The sequence below is a fragment of the Tupaia chinensis genome, unplaced genomic scaffold, assembly GCF_000334495.1.
Source record: "Tupaia chinensis unplaced genomic scaffold, TupChi_1.0 Scaffold000627_1, whole genome shotgun sequence".
Lineage (NCBI taxonomy): Eukaryota > Metazoa > Chordata > Mammalia > Scandentia > Tupaiidae > Tupaia > Tupaia belangeri.
The window spans coordinates 8,541,522-8,561,809 of record NW_006160147.1 but is presented as its reverse complement, the minus strand read 5'-3'; the positions used below and the strand labels follow the sequence as shown (position 1 = coordinate 8,561,809).

At 42.3% G+C, this 20,288-nt stretch overlaps 1 pseudogene; it reads left to right on the top strand.

Annotated features, from left to right (window-relative positions):
• Nucleotides 1-14,745: 14,745 nt before the first annotated feature.
• Nucleotides 14,746-19,509, top strand: LOC102486935 (serine palmitoyltransferase small subunit A pseudogene; annotated as a pseudogene).
• The last annotated feature ends 779 nt before the right edge of the window (nucleotides 19,510-20,288 follow it).

The window sequence follows — 20,288 nt, the reverse complement described above, 5'->3', positions numbered from 1 at the left end:
AATCCATGTACTTTTCACAAGCACATCTGATTTTCATAGGTCAAACATTTTAGGAGAGTCCTTGGGTAAATAAATCAGATTATAAAGTCATAAAGCCCTAAGGAGGATGAAAATATAAGGGGAACATCGCACCGGCTCATTCTTCCCATCAGTAGGCAGTAGACTTGATGCGATGCCTTCGATAGAATGTCCACACGTACAACGCAAAGGGAGTGAACTGACTGTGTCATTACTGGTGTCAGCAAAGGGGAACTAAAGAACCATGTCTGGTAAGGGGTTACCAGGAGACAAATTAATCTTTGAGCATTGCATTTCTTATTCCTGTCTTCTGAGGCGTATAAAGTGTGCAGGCATATCGAAGTTCATAACAAAAGCTGCTTATAACTCGGGAAGATGTATTTGTTTTCAATGATATAAAAGGAAAAGTATACCATCGGGTGGAAAAAGAGAGAGGGGGAGAAAGACAGAGAGAGAACCTGCAGCAGACATCACCTGAGTGGGAAATTACACCTCCTGCACACACAGGCAAGCTCTGCACACACAGGCAACGGAATTCATCTCTGACAATTTAATTGTTTAATGGTAGGACTAACAAGGAATCCTTTCTAAAGTAATGGCATAGAAAGGCTTCCTAGTGCAGTTAATATTCCTGTTTTTATGGGTGTTTCCCATTCGTGCTGTTCTGCCCTCACAGACTCCTGGTGTTTGATGGGGGGAGGCAGGAGGGGCGGTAGTGTCTGTATTCAATAGCAGAATCTGGAGAATGCCTTAGCCTGCGACCTTAGCCATTAAGGCAATAAATACGAGGCCACGACTGGCACCAGAGCAACTGCTCACATCGGTTGTCATGCCTTGACTTGCAGAGCTGGGATCTGGCTTTCCCGGACTGCAGGCTGGTGCTTCGAGCACAGAGTCCTTGTGTACAGACTTATCTGTTTCCTCTTAGCTCCCCAGGACCAGAGTTTGGCAGTCACGTTGGGCTTGCAGGACCTCAGTCTGACTGGTCTTCTAGATAATGACATGCACGGTACTTCTGATGTTACGGTCTGAATTCTTGTATTTTTATATTTCCTGATGGTTCAACCTTGCTCATATTTGTGCTTTCACTGGGTCACTAGATGGCCTGTTTGTTATAGCAGTGTACATAACAATGCCTTACTAATGAAAGAATAACTGTCTCTCAGGGCCAGCAGGTGGCATGGTGGTTAAGGCGCTGGACACTCCCAACCGCCTGGCTGACCACAGTTCGAGTCCTTGACCTGGTGGCTTGCTTCTCACTTTCCCTCTCTCTCTCTCTCTCCCAATGTCTCTGTCTCTCTTTAGTCAAGTTAAAATAAATGAATGAATAAATAAAACTAAATAAAATAATTATTTTTTAAAATAAAAAGTTAATTGTCTCAGGAAGCAAAATTCTCAGAGCAGACTAACATGCCCTCATTTTTCAATATCCATTCTTTTTCTTCTTTTAAGGTTTACTTATTTATTTCTTCCACGAGTGAGAGAAAGAGAGACAGAGAGGTAGCATTCCCAGCAAGGTCCTGACAACGTGATCCACCACTCCAGCCTCACCTAGCCACAGGGCATAGGCACGCGCATGCCCAGTGAACATCAGAAAGTCTCCTGATGGGAACTTAACCTTCCCGTGTGGGTCAGCCTTGCAGGCCTACGCATGTTACCATTGTGTCTGGCTCCCATAGTTTCCATCCTTAATGCATTTTACATTTTTCACTCTGGCTACTTGGCTTTGGGGAAAAAGAAGCTTCATCGCCTGCATCAGAGAGAGACCCTCGACTACAATAGAGAAGGTCCTTGGCTCTGGAGCAGTTTCCTACCGTTGTGGAATGACCCCCATGCTGTGCGGGCTCCTCTGGCTGAGGCACTATCTGTGTCTTTCAGCCTAGGAAAAGGCTTAGTAGGCAGAGTTGAAAATGACAGACTATTTTTAACACCAGCTTCCACCCCACAGTTCTGGTTCTTACTTCTATTATCATTACTTATTCATAGACTTTTATTCCCAAATATCATTACCCTTTACAGTAATAGGATCAGCAAAGCAACCACTTAAAACAAAACAAACAAACGCAGGAATCCAAGTCCCCCACTCAGAAACATCTTCCCCGCTCTCACCAGCCCTCTGCCTCTCCTTGGCTACCTGGGGGAGAAAGGATTCTTATCAGTCACGAAGAACCTGGGCTGCTTCAGAAACGCAGGAGTAACAAAGAGCCTTGGCAACGCTGAATAGTGTGAAGGCACCAGCAGTCTAAGGGAACAGGAAGGAGGTAATGAAATCAGAGAAAAAACAAGGGAGAAAGAGGGAGTGGAGGACGGTGGGAAGCAGGAAGAAAACTGAGGATATACAGCGTTCGTTCCCTAAACTCAGTTTCAGCAGAGGAAATCCCATCTAAAACAGACTGCATTTAATTAATAGTGGCTCCGAAATGAGACCGTATAATTATTCTCAGTCTAATAACAATTGCTACGCTATATGGAGGACGCACTGTGTGCCAGATGCTTTCTATATGTTATTTGATTTGCACAACTGAAAAATTGTTAATAGTGACTAAGAGTGGGGGCCAGCAGGTGGTGTGGTGGGTAAGGTGCTGGGCACCCACAGGGCTGACCACGATTTCAGACCTGGACCTGCCTGGTGATTTGAAATCACATGCGGGCTCAAGATCTCAGGAAGAAAACAAAAGAAAAGGGATTGTGGTGTGGCCATCCCCTGGGTATGGGGGGTGATTTTTCACTTTCCCTCTAACCGTCTCTGTCTCTCTGGCAAGTGCATGCGCCCTATGTCAAAAGCCAAAAAAAAAAAAAAAAAAAAAGCGGGTCTTTTTATAATGAAGGAGACTGAGGCTTATTTGGGGGCCCACTGATGGCATGGTGGTTAAGGTGGCTGGTTACTCTATGGACCCACTAAATCCCAGACACCACACCTTGAGAAAGCACACTGGGTGGGCATGTGTGTGAACATGCACACATATGCCCAACATCCCAAGAGGAGAATGGAGAAGGGATTATAGTCTGGCTATGCCGCTCAGAGATGCTTTCTTTCCTACGGCCAACCCCCTTCTCCCACTGCCCCACCGCCAGACTATTCCCTGACTCTGTCTCTCTTCAGCAAGTGCATGCACTCTAATAGCAAATTTAAAGAAAAAAAGAAAGAAAATGAAAACAAAGGCTGATCTGTTTAACATTGTATACTTTGATTCCTGGAACATAAATTTAGAACTTATGAGTCTAAAACCAGCACTCATAACCAGTACAATTTTTTCATACTGACTCCCATTGTGTTATACTTTAAGATGATGTAAATGTTGTATCTAAGTAGCATGCAAATGGCTGGTTCACTCTATGACAGACCCGTGCCAATCCGTGGCCAGTTGGGGCCCCCACCCTAAAATGTGCAGGGTGGGGGATGGGCAGCAGGTAGCGAGTGAGGCTTCTGTGTTTGCAGCGCTTCCCATTGCTTGCTTGCATTACTGCCTGGGCTCCACCTCCTGTCAAATCAAGGTGGTATTGGATTCTCATGGGAGCATGCAAACCTATCGCTGTGTGACGGTTTCATTGTATAGTGCAATGTGGTAGTGTGCACAGTGCACGGTGTATGCGGTGTGCTTGGGTCGTCCTGGGACCAACCAACCAACTCTCACTTCCTTCACACACACACACATCCCTGCGTCCATGGAGGGACTGTCTTTCATGAGACCTGGTTCCTGGTGCTGAGGAGGTTGGGGACTGCCGCTCTACAAGTTTGCTGATTGAGCTGCAGAACCTTAGCTAGCAAGACTTCATAATTCTTTCACTGTGGAGGACCCTTCCTTTTTTATTTTTAAAAAGTAGGGCAGCCAGAAACCCATCTGTGCAGGATGGCTTGGATATAGGGACAAGAGACTGGGTTAACCCATCTCCCCAAATCTCTTCTAGACCTATGCTTCTATAAGGGCTAGGTTATTACTATGAATAATGGGAGCTATTTTCTCTTTAGTGATAGATTACAGAAATGTAAAAAGTTAATTGGCAGGGTCAAAAAGGAATAGTTTACCACGGAATAACCTGACAACGCGCCTCAGTCAGGCGATCCAGGCCGATGTCAGCATTGGTGAAGTGAGTTGTTCACACGTATCCTTGGCGAGAAGAAGTGAAAGCGGCACTTCACCTCTGTGGCTTCCTTCCCAAACTGTAACTTCACCCTAATCATGAGGAAAATACCTGATGGATCCCAACTGAGGAACAGCCTACAAATACCTGACTGGTACTATTTAGAAATGATTATTTGTTTTAATTTAATTTATTTAATTTGACCAGAGAGAGAGAGGGAACATGAGAGAGCAAGCTGCCAGATTCGGGACTTGAATTGTGGCCTGCCATGTGGGAGTCCAGGACTTGAACCACTGTGCCACCTACTGGCCGCATGGCTGGTACTTTTGGAACCAATCAGGGTTGTCAAAAACAAGGAAAGTCTGAGAAGCTATCACAGTCAAAAGGAATATAAGGAGGGAGGATGACTAATCTAATGTGCCACCTCTGGAACAGAAAAACAACATTACATGAAAACTGAGGAAACTGAGTAAACCCTGGACTTAAATGGTAATGTATCAATAGCAGTTCATTCATTCTAACAAACGTGCCATAGTAATGGAAGATGTTAATAATGGGGAAAGCTGAGTGCAGAGGATAGGAGAACTCTACGCTGTCTTCTCAATTTTTCTGGAAACCTAAAACTATTCTAAAAATTAGTCTATGAAATTTTTTTGGGCCAGACCCTGTAGCCTAGTGGTTAGGGGAGCCAGATCCCACACGTCAATCACGATTCAAATTCTGGACCTGGTAGCTTGAGAAACACAACGGCTATTTGTGTGTGCATCCCGAAAACCCAATGGGATAGAGAAACAGGGAAGAAGGGACTGCAGTGTGACCATGTTCCACTGTGGAGTGCTTTCTCCCTCTTAGTATTTCTCTGTCTCTCCTGTTTGTCTCTGGGGAGTACACATTCCCTCTGGTAATTAAAGAAAATTAGCACGTACACACTCATACGCACACACACACACACACACACACACACACATGTGAATTGGCCAAGACTAGCCCCCTTAGTATACACTGCTAAGACACTGTGCTCTGTGGTTGGGACCACACTGGAGGCCTGGGATTGATCCTGATCCAATCCAAAGGCCAGGTCTCTGTAATTCCAGAGACTCATGGGTTGAGGCTGAAAGACTGTGAACTCAGGGCTGGCCTGGGCAACACAGAAGACCCTGTCTAAAACAGAGCAGGACATGGGGTGCACAACCTATAATCCCAGCTGGGAGGCTGAGGCAGGAGGGCTCCAACAGTTTAAAAAGAAAAAGTGAACTGGTCAAGATTACCGAAAGAACCAGTAGTAGGATGATATATAGAATATATCTCCTTATCTTGAAAGCCAATTCAATCAACATAAATAGCTTTTCTTGAATTAATGCAATTTCCTTTGCTGTTCATCTCTGAGTTTTTATGACTGGCGGTTGAACACTGACAATGGGACCAAGTTGTGGGGAGAGCATCCACGCAGTTCCTGGTTCTCAACAGATAATTCCTGTTGGTTGAATGAACGTCAATGCAATGTGCACTTACAAGGCTTTCCTCACTCTGGGATGCACATAACTCAGCTCCAGCTTCAGACCTTTCCATGACAGTAGCTTCCCCAGGCCCACATTCAGTCCACAAGCAAGCTACTGCAAGGCCTTGGTCTCGTTCTTCAGGACCTAGCTAGAGTTCCTGATCGCTGGACCAGATGGTGGTCCAGCAGTTACTCAACACTCTGTGCAGCTGACTCACATGGGAAGAGTCCTGATTCATGACTAGAGACTTCCCTGAACACACCAGGCACACATGTGTCCATGATCTGAGGCTGACTGGGGCTGGAGTGCATCACAGTGTGAAGATCCTGTTGGGGATGCCTGTCTCCATGTGTCTTTCGTGTGCGTGGAAAAAATAAATGAACTAAAGAAAAGGAGCTCCCCAATGACTCCAGCAACTGATCAAATATATAAATTCAAAATGCTAATGCTACATCCTGTTTGAACGACTTAATCTCCATGTCTCATTCGTAAGAATACCAGTGACTTCGTCACCAACAGAAATCACAGGTTAGGGCAACCCTATAACAGTTGTCGATATCTCTTTTTAAAATAATTATTTATTTAATTTAATTTATTATTTTAAAAAATTCTCTATAAGGTATAGATGCTCAACAGAGAGAAAAAAAGAGAGAAAGCAAACTGTCAAGTCTGGGACTTGAACTGCAGTCAGCCATGTGCTGGCCCCAGATGTAGATGTCCTGAAATATTGGTTATACTCATCACTACTTTAAAATTGAGGAGGCCAGTAGGTGGGGTGGTGGTTAAGGCACTGGCCTCCCACGTGGCCAACTGTGGTTAGAGTCCTGGGCCTGGCAGCTTACTTTCTCACTTTCCCTCTCTCTCTGTCTTTCTCTGGTGAGTGCACACTTGGGATAGCAAATTAAAGCAATAATAGAATAAATGAAATTAAATAAATAATTCTTAAAAAAAGAAAGTGTGATAGTTATTAGATTTGCTATTGTATCTTGATATTTAGTGTATTAATAAAAAGGCACATGTATTACTGTACAATAAATTTTAAAAATACTGATAATTTTATTTTAATATAATTGTTTTCCTTTGTAATCGTATTTTATTTAATTTTTTAAAACACTCAGTTTAATTTTTAAAATTATTTTATTCAGTTTCATTTACTCATTCATTCATTTATTTTAATTTGACCAGAGAGACACAGAGAGAGAGAGAGAGAGAGAGAGAGAGAGAGAGAGAGAGAGAGAGAGAGAGAGAGAGAGAGAGAGAGAGAGAGAGAGAGAGAGAGAGAGGAAAGTGAGAAAGCAAGCCACCAGGTCCAGGACTCGAACCATGGTCGGCCATGTGGGAATGTCCAGCACCTTAACCACCACGCCACTTGCCGGTCCCCCGTATTGTGTTTTAAAAGCACATTTGAAAACATTATTCTGAGGGACCATAAGATAGCATAATGGTTATGTCACTGGACTCATACATGGTTGACCATGGTTCAAGTCTCAGGTCCGGTGGTTTGTCTCTTTCCGTCTCTCTGGTGAGGGCACATACCCTATAGCAAAAATCTCTAAGAAGAAGAAAACGTTATTCTGGGCATGGTGGCACCCGCCCTATGGCAAAAACAAACAAACAAACAAACAAAAACCTTATTCTGAGAAGGAATCTAAAGGTTTCCATAGGTTCATAAGGAGACTCATGGCACAAAAAGGTGAAGAACCTGTGAAGTGCTGGAGTGAACATTAAACAGAGACACATGAGTAGTTGTATCCTGTGTAATCTCCATTAAATCCCTTCACTTTTACGATCTTCGTCTTTCTCAGCAGTGCCTACCCTATAGGAATCACTGTTGTTATTTGTTAGGTTTGGCCTTTAGATAAAAATGACTTTTTACCGAGATTTTAAATGCAGTTCATTGCTAAGAATATTTATCACTCAATGATTTAGACCATGTTTATATGGGCAAAATGAAATGGAAAATTGAGTCAATTCTCTGGATAATAATTCAAGCTAATAGGTTCCTACACTTGCCCACGACATTCAGACAATCAAAGAAAATGTGTTTTTAACTTGAATTATCAGCATAGCTGTATCACGACTCTCTACTCGAATGCACAGATTCAAGTGCCAAAATTGAAGTTCTTAATCACACAAATAGGATTTATTTTCGGGCCCTCATGCTAGAGGTACTCCAAATGTGCACACTGAGGTAGCTCATATATTCTTGAAACATCTGTGGCTGAATACCATTGATTACGGATTTCTTCTGTGTTAGGTAAACATTTTCTTATTTTATTTTATTTATTATTATATGTAAAAAATAATCTTGTAGGGCATGTGCTCACTAGAGAGAGAGACAGAGAGAGAGTGAGAATGGGAAAGTGAGAAAGCAAGCTGCCATGTCTGGGACTCGTACCATAGTTTGCCACGTGAGAGTCCAGTGCCTTAACTGCCACACTACCTGCTGGCCCCAATAAACATTTCCAATTCCATTTGTTTTCTCAGATCCTGAAACCAAATGGACTTTTGTGTAATACATGGGTCTTAGAACTTCTGTGTAACACGTGGGCCTTAGAACCGTGCTGTGTACTTCAGACCTCAGTAGTCTGCCAGCCGGGGACAGTCTAAATGGAAAGGCAGGCTTCCTCTTGTCCTAAGCATTCTGTACATAACTGTGCATTTGTGTAAAAAAACCTTACAACCCAAATGTAAACTGGAACGACTTGAATTAGTTAGAAAATCAAATCAGAAATGCAACTGGAAAATCTTAGTGGAATCTGATCCCTTCCATCCCCCACAGAAAAAGTAAATTCATTCAGTCTAAAGAAATCAGTAATCACATTGTCTTTCTCTGCTATTTGCCCCCGCCCCCACAACTTTTTTTCTTTACTCATGATAGAGTATGTGCACATGCACGAGAGAGAGGAAGAAGAGAGGAGAGAGGAAGAGAGAAACACAGTCCACAGGGTTTTATTTCTAAATTAGGCCACGTTCTGATGTACTGGGGGTTTGGATTTCAGCACGAACTCTAGGGAACACAATTCAATCCATAACACACATATTGACACATGCCAATTTCCCCCTTTCCCTTCTCTTTTTCTCTCTCTTGCACACACACACACACACACACACACAATTTCTATTTATTTATTTTTAGGATTTTGCCATCGAGTGTGTATACTTGCTGGAGAAAGGGAGGGAAAGTGAGAAATCACCCCCCTCCAGGGGGAATGGCCACACCGCAATCTTTTCTCCACTCTCTTCTTGGGATTTTTGGCAAGCATGTGCACACACCCAGTGTGATTTTCAAGTTATCAGGTCTGGGACTCAAATCTTAGTTGGCCGTATGGGAATCCATCTCTGTAACCACCACGCCATCTGCTGGCCCCAATTTTTCTTTTGAGGCACCCCTCTTGGAGCCCTCTATCCTTCAGAGATACTGATTGCTCTCTAGGACTGCTGTTTTCACCTGTCATCCTGGATCTTCCATTAGCGCCCTGGGATTCACTTTACCCCATTCTTGTGTTCACTGCCCTATCTCCTATGATCCAAGAACCATGTAAAGATATGAGATCCTCTTCTTGCCTAATTTAGTTCTTTTTGATGGATCATATTTTTAAAAATATTTATTTAATTTTATTCATTCATTCATTCATTTTAATTTAACAAGAGAGAGAGAAAGAGTGAGAAAGCAAGCTGCCAGGTCCAGGGCTTGAACCTTGGTCGGCCACGTGAGAGTCCAGCGCCCTTAACCACCATGCCATTTACTAACCCCAGCTTTATTGTCCTTTAAGATGCTGGACCCTGTAAACATTTCTCCTTTGCCAGTGGCAGCCACGTTTGACTTTGTCAATAGAGGGCCCTGGGAGGACATCACGAGGCGCAGCAGAGAAAAGGGCTTCTCTCCTACTTCCCACGAGCAACTGCCAACAAGTGTGCAAGGGACACAGTGGCACTCACCCTCCAGCAAGTTCCTCCAGTTCTCCAGCAAGTGACTTCTCTGATCTGGCTCCAGCTTGCTCCAGCAAAGTCCTTTCTGCACACTGGCTCCAATTTGCCCAACCCCATGGGCAGACCCCAGTGAATCCTCCACCCTTCAGTGGGTCACATCCCCACTCTCCACAATGAGATCTGAAGCTCAGCCTTTGCAAGGATGAGGCTCTTCTGAGTTTACTTTTTTTTTTTTTTTTGAGAAGTTTTGCTATAGGGTGCATGCACTCACCAGAAAGACAGAGACAGAGAGACAGAAAGTGAGAAATCACCCCCCTGGGGGGATAGCCATGCCTCAATCCCTTCTACTCCATTCTCCTCTCAGGATTTTGGGCACGTACACACACACACGCCCAGCGTGAGTTTATGCTACCGGGTGTGGGACTTGAACCATGGTCGACTACATGGGAGTCCAGCGACATAACCATTACGCCAACTGCTAGTCCCGGCTCTTCTGAGTTCATTCCATCTGTGGTTATGGGTATTCATCTGAGTTCCATAGAAAGGGCTAGGGAGGTGCCAGCAGGTGGCGTGGTGGTTAAGGCACTGGATTTCCACGTGGCTGACTGCAGTTTGAGTCCCGGACCCATGGTTTGAAAATAATGTTGTGTGTGTGTGTGTGTGTGTGTGTGTGTGTGTGTGTGCTCAGAATCGGAGAATGGAGAAGGGATTGCAGCGTGGCCACCCTACCTAATGGGTGATTTCTCACTTTCTCTCTCACTGTCTCTCTCCCTGGCAAGCACACATACACTGTGGCAAAACTCCAAAAAAAAAAAAAAAAAAAAAAAAAAAAAAAAAAAAAAAAAAAAAAAAAACTAGTAGGTGATATGGTAGTTAAGGTGCTGGACTTTAATATGGTCAACTGCAGTTCGAGTCCTGGACCTGGCTGCTTGCTTTTTCTCACTTTCTCTCTTCTGAACGCACATGCCCTATAGAAAATTTAAAAATAAAATAAATAAAACCAGCAGCTGGTATAGTAGTTATGTCATTGGATTCCCACATAATCAACTGTGGTTCGAATCTCAGGCCCAGTGGCTTAAAACTCATGACAGGTGCATGTGTGTGCATTACCAAGATCCCAAGAGGAGAATGGAGGAGAAGGGATTGTGGTATGGCCATCATCCCTAGGGGGTGATTTTTCACTTTCCGTCTTTGTTTCTGTGTCTCTGGCCAGCACACTTATTTTATTAATTTTATTTATTATTATTATTTTTTGAGAGGTTTTTGCTATAGGGCACATGCACTCACCAGACAGACAGAGACTGAGAGACAGAAAGCGAGAACATCCCCCAGGGGGATGGCCATGCCACAATTCCTTCACCTCCGTTCTCCTCTCAGGATCTTGGGCATGCACGCACATGTGCCTGGCGTGAGTTTAAGCCACCGTTCCAGGACACCAACCGTGGTCGACTATGTGGGAGTCCAGCAACATAGCCATTACGCCAACTGCTGGTCCCTATTTAGTATTATTTTTAAATTATTTAATAAATTAATTTATTTTTAATTTAACCAGAAAGGGACAGAGCGAGAGAGAGCAAAAGAGAGAAGTAAAGTGAGAAAGCAAGCCACCAGGTCCAGGACTTGAACTGTGGTCAGCCATGTGGGAGTCCAGAGCCATCCACCATGCTACCTTCTGGGCCCAATAAATAAATAATTCTAAGAAAGGGAAAAGGCTAGGGACTAGTTGGTCCATATACCCATATTTGTTAGGGTTCTCCTGCTTTTTTTTGTTGTTAATGATCTTTTACTAATTAATAATTCTTCACATTATTTTTTCTCTTTTTAATCAGATCAGAATATTACCTGGATTCTGACTGATAATACTTTGCATATTTGGAGATAGCCCTATGCTGCTCTCTTTTTTGATTGCATGGATAACTAGACAATTATGACTTGAAAATGACTTTTGTACACTTTCTCTAGTTTCCATTGTTATTGTTGAGAAGCTTTATGTTATTCTCATTCCTGACTATTACATATTATATATAAAAATATCTTTGGAGGCTTTGGGAGTGTCTTCCTTATTAGAGAGGTTCTGAAATTTCATGATGTGTCTTGGAATAGCTTTCCTATGTGCTGTGGTATTGGGCTGAGCATAACCTGGAAACTCCTTAACTGAGTTTACGACATTCTCTCGAATTACTTCTTTAATAATACTTTTGGCTTTTATTCTTTTTACTCATTCTTTATGGAATCCCTGTTACATGGATATTAGACAATCTACACTATCCTTCTAAATTTTCTCTTCCATCTTTTTCTCTCCTAAGAGATTTACTTAACTCTAGCTCTTTTTTTTTTCTCACTTTTGTGTATTTAATTAAGAGTGAGGCATTAAGAAGTTGGATGAGGGACCAGCAGATGGTGTAATGTTTACATTGCTGGACTTCCACATGGTCAACTGCAATTTGAGTCCCCGGCCTGGAGGCTTGAAACTCACACCGGCTGCGTGTGGGTGCATGCCCAAATTCCCAAGCACAGAATGGAGAAGGGATTGTGGCATGTCCATCCCCTCCTGGCGGGGTGATTTCTCATTTTCTGTCTCTCTGGCAAGTGCACACACTCCGTAGTGAAAATCTTTAAAAAAAAAAAAAAAGGTGGATGACGAGTTTGTTTGAGTGGTGGAGGCCACTGGAATGGTGGCCTTCCTCATAGCATGGCCAGGATGGAAAATGTTTGAGTGCCCTTCATAATGAGTATTGGTCAGTCTTTTCTCTTGGTCAATTTCCCCAGTGAGGAATCTTCCAATCTGCTTGGAAATATTGGCCTGAATGTCAGTATCTTGGGAGCTGAATCAAAGTGAGGTGATGACCTTCTCTCCTTTCATGTGTGAACTTCCATTTTTCAATATGGTGTCCCTGTCCTCAGATTCCTGGTGTCCTATGACCCAAGCCACTATGGTGCATCTTCTTCAGACAGCAAACCAGTCTTCCACTGGGGCAGGAAAGGGCAGTCTCTATTTGGGGTCAAGGGGGGATCTCAGGGTTCTCCGATCCAGACTCACCGTATCCTTGTGCTTTTAACTCAATCTGGTCAGCACTACACGGTATATGATACCTGTAATTTTCTGGGGTTCTGTGGAGTAGTTAGGTGTCTTATCTCTGAGTTAACCCCCCCTTTTGTTTTCTTTTTTTGGAAAGGTTTTTGCTACAGGGCGTGTGTGCTCACCAGACAGACAGAGAGAGACAGAGAGACAGAAAGCGAGAAATCACCCCCCAGTGGGGATGGCCACGCCACAATCCTTTCTCCTCCATTCTCCTCTTGGGATCTTGGGCATGCACACACATGCGCCCGGTGTGAGTTTAAGCCACCAGGTCTGGGACTTGAACTGTGGTCGACTACGTGGGAGTCCAGTGACATAGCCATTACGCTAACTGCTGGTCCTGATGGGTTAAGGCTTCATCTTTCTCTTACCTTGTAAGTAAATTACCACTCATGTACCTACTTTTTGATTCTAACATGCTATACACTTATTTCTAACATGGTATACTGCCTTCTCTTCATTCTTTTCCATTGCCCAAGGTTAGGGTTAGGGTTTATATCTTTTAGGTAATCTCTACTTTTGTGTTAATGAGGTCCTGGAAGGAAGCGGAGGTAAACACATGTATTCAATCTGTAGTGTTCGATCAAAATCTTTTTGCTTGTTAAAAGTTCATTTTAAGAGGTATGACAGGAAAAAAGTTTTCTCATTAGGCCTATGGCATAGATCTTGATGGAAACCCTGTATTTTCCAAATATAATGCCTGCTACTCTACTCAGAGCGCAGAAAATTTGAATTAAGATATCATATATGAAAATGGACCTTTACCACCTTAAGCATTGGCATTTATATAAACTGAAAATCCACAGAATGAATAGATAAAAATATAACTAAGATTACCCAAATTAAAAGGAATCTATATATTTAATAATAACACATTGATTGATATGGATGGAATAAATTATCTCAATTCTTAAAAGATAATTGGGAGAAAGGGAAAGCTAAGTCTTTGATGTATCTAAATGAGTTCATAGTCTAAATTATTTATAGAAAATAGCTCATTAATTTTCTTCTCAATAGTCTTCATGTTTAGAGAATTTCTATCAATCGTCAATTCTCTTTCTTTTCAGGAAGAGGAGGGGGTTAAATGGAGCAGTGGGAACGAGTCACGTATTGGAGCAGACATCTACTTGGACCTTTAGGTTTCCTCATCTAGTACACTTGGACGCCACCAGCCACGTGTGCACCCAACATGTGAAAGTGTTTGCTCTTCCTGCTCACCAGTGATCTAAAGCAATTTTAAAAAATCGTAAAAAATAATTGTTTATTTAATTTTATTTATTATTCTTCAATTTGACTGAGAGAGACAGAGAGAGAAAGAAGAATGAGAAAGCAAGCCACCAGATCTGGGACTTGATCTTGGTGACCCGTGTGGGAATCCAGCACCTTAACCACCATATCACCTGCTGGCCCCCGGTCTAAAATAATTTTATTTATTTATTTTAAAAATAATAATTTATTTATTTAATTCCAATTATTATTGCCTTTAACCACCACATCACCTGCTGGCCCTCTAAAATAACTGTAAATCCCTTCTTTTCATTAAAAATGGCTCTTTTGGTACATTTATAATGAGCACACTCATTTTGGAATGTTTAAACCAATGTAGTCTAAAAATTTCTCGTGAAGAGTGGTGCTCTGCTGTTTTTATACACCACAAGTTGATATCATTCTTTCAGAGAGGTTGTAGATACGGCTAGAATGACACAGTTGTTGCTCAGTTCCAATTGTCTATTTGTGTGTGTGTTTGTGTCCTCAATGAAAGAAAAGTCTGGAAAGCCAGACTTGGTTGGGAGGAAAAAACATGAATATTAAACCTTCCCTTCACTAATCAAAACTGACGTGTGGAGAGCTGATCATCAAGTTCTACAAGAACACGTGGAGTATGAGATAGCAAGGCCTTCTTGTCTGGAGAGGAAGGGGATGGTGCTTCCGGCTGAAGAATGGACTGAGAGGAAGCAGGGTGATTTAGGAGGTGCCAGATGAGAGCGAAGACACTCTAAATCCCTAAGAAAGGACCTCATACTCTTGCCTCTCAGCTCAGCCAAAGGAAGGGATGCACATGTGAGATCATGGAGAGTCCTATAGAAACTCCACATGAAAGAGACTGACAATACCTAGGCTTACACTAGGGTCATGGCGCCTCCAGACCAACCTCTTCTCAGCAGCGAGGTAATAAGGAATACCATCTGCAAATCAAGGACCTTGCAAGTGCATTTTGTATTTTAAAAATGTTATTTTAAATAATCATAATAGGTCATTTAAAAAAAGTTCCTTTTGGGAGCCTGGCACTATGCTAAGTACTTTATGTGAATTATCTGTGTTTTCCACGGTAGCCCTATGGAGATGTTATTTCACAGAAAGATGATAGAGATTCAGAGACAATAAATACCTTTCTAGTTATAGTCTGCTAGCAACTGTGGGAGCCAGCCAGGACCAAAGGTCCTAATGCCTCGCCCCCGTACCCCTCTGTTTCTCTTTTATGCCCACCTTAATTCTCCCAGCTATCATCTTTCCCCCATAGCCATCTACTTACACTAGCTCAGAGACTGAACAACTGCAATGTACTTGAAACTCATTCATACTAAATATTATCTTAACCAAGCACTTGAATTTTTAAAATTTTATTGAGGTAGAATTTACATATCAAAAACTTTACCCATTTTAAGTGTACAACTCAATAACTTTTAGTAAGTTAATTGAGTTGTGTAATCATCCTTGTAATCCAGTTTTCACATATTTTTATCAACCAAATAAATTCCTTCATGCTCACTTGTTCCTACCCTCAGCCCCAGACAACTGTTAATCCATTGAGCTATTGGAAAAGTCATAATTTTTTTTTTTTTTTTTTGCCATAGGTCACGTGTGCTCACAGGAAAGACAGAGAGAGGCAGGGAGATAGAAAGATAGAACCACCCCACCAAGGGAGCATGGCCACACCACAATCCCTAACCTTCTATTCTCCTCTCAGGATTGTGGGCGCACACATATACACACCCGGCATGAGTTTCAAGCCACTGAATCCAGGACTTGAACAGCAGTCGACGACATAGGAGTCCAGCAATGTAACCATTATGCAGCCTGCTGGTCCCCATAATTTTCCATGCAAAAATGCGTCATGATTTTTCTGATGACCCAATCTTTCTGTCTCTCTGAATTTGTTGTTTTTAAGATACTGAGTATTGGGAACCAGCAGTTAGCGTAATGGCTATGTCGCTGGACTCCCACATAGTCGACCGTGGTTCGCGTCCCGGACCCGGTGGCTTAAAACTCACACCGGGCGCTTGTGCGTGCGTGCCCAAGATCCCGAGAGGAGAATGGAGGAGAAGGGATTGCAGCATGACCATCCTCCCCTGGGGGGTGATTTCTCGCTTTCTGTCTCTCTGTCTCTCTCTGTCTGTCTGGCGAGCGCACGCACCCTATAGCAAAAAAAATCTCTCCAAAAAAAAAAAAAGATATTGAGTATTAAAGAAATCATACCGTACGTGGATTTTGCATCTGGCTTCTTTCACTTCACATAGTATTTTTCAAATGTTGCTGTATGTTTCAGATAACCCTCCTTGATTGCTGAATAGTATTCCATTGCATGAATATTTCATATTTTGCTTATCCAGTTGATGGACATTTGGGTTGTTTTCACTTTTTGGCTATGACAAATTATGCTGGTGCAGACACTCATGTTCTAGTCTTGTGTGGATACATGATTCCATTTTTCTGGAATCCAGGATTAGAATTGCTAGGACATAAAGTAAGTTTAGCTCCTTAAGACACAGCCATTTGCATTTTATGCCTTACCTCTGAATATGAGTTTTAAGTCTTTTCCTCAACTAAAGGAATTTCAACATAATAGGCAATGGGTAAGATTATAAAGATGGAAGGCTAATAGGCCTTCACAGGACACCCTCACTTCATTCTTTAAGGATTATCTGTAGATTGCCTCTGGTTTTCACAGAAGATGGGCCAGATGCTCCCTGTACCAGAGACTCTCTCTCTTTGTCTTTTTTCTTTCATCAGAAAGTAGGTATGCTCGCCAGAGAAAGTCAGGAATGAGGGAGTAGAAAAGAAAGTATCCCCTTACTGGGGCGTGGTCACACCACAATCCCTTCTTCTCCATTTCTCCATTTTGTCAGAATCTGGGGCACACACCCAGTGTGCTTCTCAAGTCACCAGCGTTGTGACTGAAACCGCTGCCGACCAAGTGGGATCTGGCGCTCTACACTACTAAGCTATGGGACCTATCCAAGAGTCTCTTTTTATTGAGTCATTGGAAAAGTCTTGATGTATTTTTCTGTTTTTATATGCAAAAATGTGTCATGACTTTTCTTTCTTTCTTTTTTTTTTTAAGAGAAATTTTTGCCATAGGGTGTGTGTGCTTGCTGAGAGACAGAGATAGAGAGACAGAAATGAGAAATCACTCCCTACGGGGATAGCCATGACACAATCCCTTCTCCATTCTCCTCTTGGGATTTTGGGCATGCACACACATATGCCTGGTATGAGTTTGAAGCCACCAGATCTGGGATTCAAACTGTAATCGGCCAGGTGGGAGTACAGCAATGTAACCATTATGTCATCTGCTGGTCCTCTGTGTCATGACTTTACTGATGAACCAATATTTTGGGGAAATTAACAAATGCTTCGTGAGCAAGCCTTGGTTGCCATAAGGGTCCATGAAGACCTTTCTGCAAGGGCTGATGCAGAAAGAGATCTTCTAGGAAGTCTTCTCCTGGATGAATTGGCAGTTACAGATTGAATTCAGCCTGCAGACACAGGGTGTTGGTCTACTCAAGTTTGAAAGACTATGAATGTTTATAGATTGGTCATGCATTCTCTGTCTTACCCACATTTCTACTACTCCCAAATGACTAACACAAGAACAAAGTTAGAGGATTCGCACTATCTAATTTCAGGACTTACTGTCAAGTAATCAAGACAGTGAAGTATTTTGTGGACATTTAGGTCAATGGAAAAGAATAGAGTCCAGAAATAAACCCACTCTTATGTGGCCATTTGATTTGTGATAAAAGTGCAAAGGCAATTTTATGTAAAAGTTTTTTCAAGAAATGATGCTAGAACTACTAGATGCCCATATGCAAAAACACTCCTCCATACACACACACACGCACACACACACAACCAGAAGCCTCTGCTCTTTAAAAACGCTGTTCAGAAAAATGAAAAGAAAGCCGCCTCAGACTGGAAGAAAATATTCACAAAACACACAACTCCTAAAGGACTGGTAATCATATTGCATATATAAGCAAGTCTTAAAAAAAAATATGCTCTGGCCAGCAGATGGCATGGTTAAAGCACCTGAATCCCACATGGCTGACTGCAATTTAAGTCCCTGACCTGGCTGCTTGAAAATTACTCTGGGCATGTGTGCACATGTGCCAAATCCCAAGAGAAGAGCGGAGGAGAAGGAATTGAGGCATGACCATCCTCCTTGGGGAAGAGGTGATTTTTTGCTTTCTCTCTCTCTCTCTCAATCTGTCTCTCACTCCATAGTCAAACAAAAAAAAAAAAAAAAAAAAAAAAAAAAACCCTCAATAGTAAGAAATCGATGGTCCAATAAGAAAATCGGCAGGGCCAGATGATGGTGTAATGTACTGCAATGCTCTGTGAGGCTGAGCCAAATGGAAAAGTGCTAGGATCAAGTGTGGAGGCTCCCTGAACATGCTGGGCACACGTATGCCCGTGGTCTGGGCTGGCTGAAGTGGGGGGTGGGCTGCAGTGCGAAGACCCTGTTGGGGATGCCCGTCTCTTTGTTTTTCTGTCTCTCTTGCTCATGGAAGAAGGAAAGAAAAACTTTACAAAAAGGGGGCAATCTGTTTGAATATACACAACACCAACAAACATATACAGATGGCAAATAAGTACATTAAAAGTTGCTCAACATTATTCGTCATCAGGGAAATGTAAATTAAAATCATAATGTGCATATCAGGTGCTTGTGAGGACATAAAGAACCTTGATGTTTCATACATTTTTGTGAGAATCATGTCTGGGAGCTCCCTGGGAGCAAAATACTATAGACCCTTTGGAAAACAGTTTGGCATTGTCTAATAAAACTAAACATGCACTTGTCATGGGCTCCGAACTCCACTCCTAGGTATTTATCTAAGAGAAATGATAACCTAGGTTCACACACACAGAACTGCATGGAATGCTAGTCCCTGTTTTATTTATAATCACCAAAGTCTGGAAACAAAACCAGGTGTTACATTCATGCTACGGAATACTATTCGGCAATAAAAAAGTTCAGATTATTGATCAACCCAACAACGCAAATGAGTCTGAGATTCATTATTTGAAGTGAGAGACACCAGACACAGAAGACTCAATTTCTATGACATTCCTTTTTTTTTTTTTTTGAGAGATTTTGGCTCTAGGGCATGTGCGTTCACTGGACAGAGAGAGATAAAGCCGAAAATTACCACCACCCCCATCCCTGGGGGGATGGCCATGCCGCAATACCTTCTCCTTTATTCTCATCTTGGGACTCCGGGCACACATGCACATGTACCCAGCATGAATTTAAGCTGCCATGTCCAGGATCTGAACCACGGTCAATTGCATGGGAGTTCAGCGACATAAACATTACGCCATCTGCTGGTCCCTATACAACATTCTTAAAAAGGCAGAGCTGAGACAGACTCACGTGCCTTTGTGTCGAGGAAGGCGCATAGCGGGGATGGTGCTGATGTGGGCCTGGAAGCAGATGTCCCCGTTCTATTACCAGTACCTGCTCGTCATGGCGCTCTACATGCTGGAGCCTCGGGAGCGGACTGTGTTCCATTTCATGCTGGCTTCCATGGTGGGGATAGTTCTGTACACGGGACATGTCTTCATGCCCAATGCATCATGGCAATGTCGCACTACTTTGAAATTGTACAGTGACCAAGATCAAGAGCTTCCTTGAAGACCTGCCTTTCGAAGTTGGAATGAGAATCCATCAGATGTCACAAGAAATTCTAGTAGATGTCAACATAACCAACCTTATAAAGACTAATACTCATAAGTCGAACAGGAAAATCACCGTGACTCGTGTGTGTTATTTTCAATTTTAAAAGAGGCTTTTGTATAGTAGTTTCTGTCTATTTTAACATTGTAGTCATTTGTACTTTGATATCAGTATTTTCTTAGCCTTTGTGACTGTTTCAATATTACTCTGTGGGGACCAGCAGGTGGCGTGGTGGTTAAGGTGCTGGACACTCCCACATGGCCAACTGGGGTTCAAGTCCTGAATCTGGTGGCTTGTTTTCTCACTTCCTTTCTCTCGCCCTCTCACCCTCCGTCTCTCTCTGATCAAATTAAAAAATAAATGAATGAATAAATAAAAATAAAATAAATAATTATTAAAAAAATATTACTCTGTGAAAGCTTTTTTTTAAATGTAACTTTGACTACATTTTAATTGCCTTCTATTTTTTTTAAAACCCAAAGTCGTTAGTTGGGCATTATTGTTCTTGCTGTTGTATGGCATATACTTCTGCCTGGTTATATTTTTACTTTTGACCAAAGTTTTGTAAGAAACAATACAGATTTGGGGCAGGGGAGTGAGGAGAGAGGAATTTTATTGAGAACTACTTACAAAAGACCTATCTGTAAGCTTGAACTCAGTGGTACAGTTTTAGCTATCTAGACTCTAAAAGCTTTTACTTTAAAACTATTAAAGG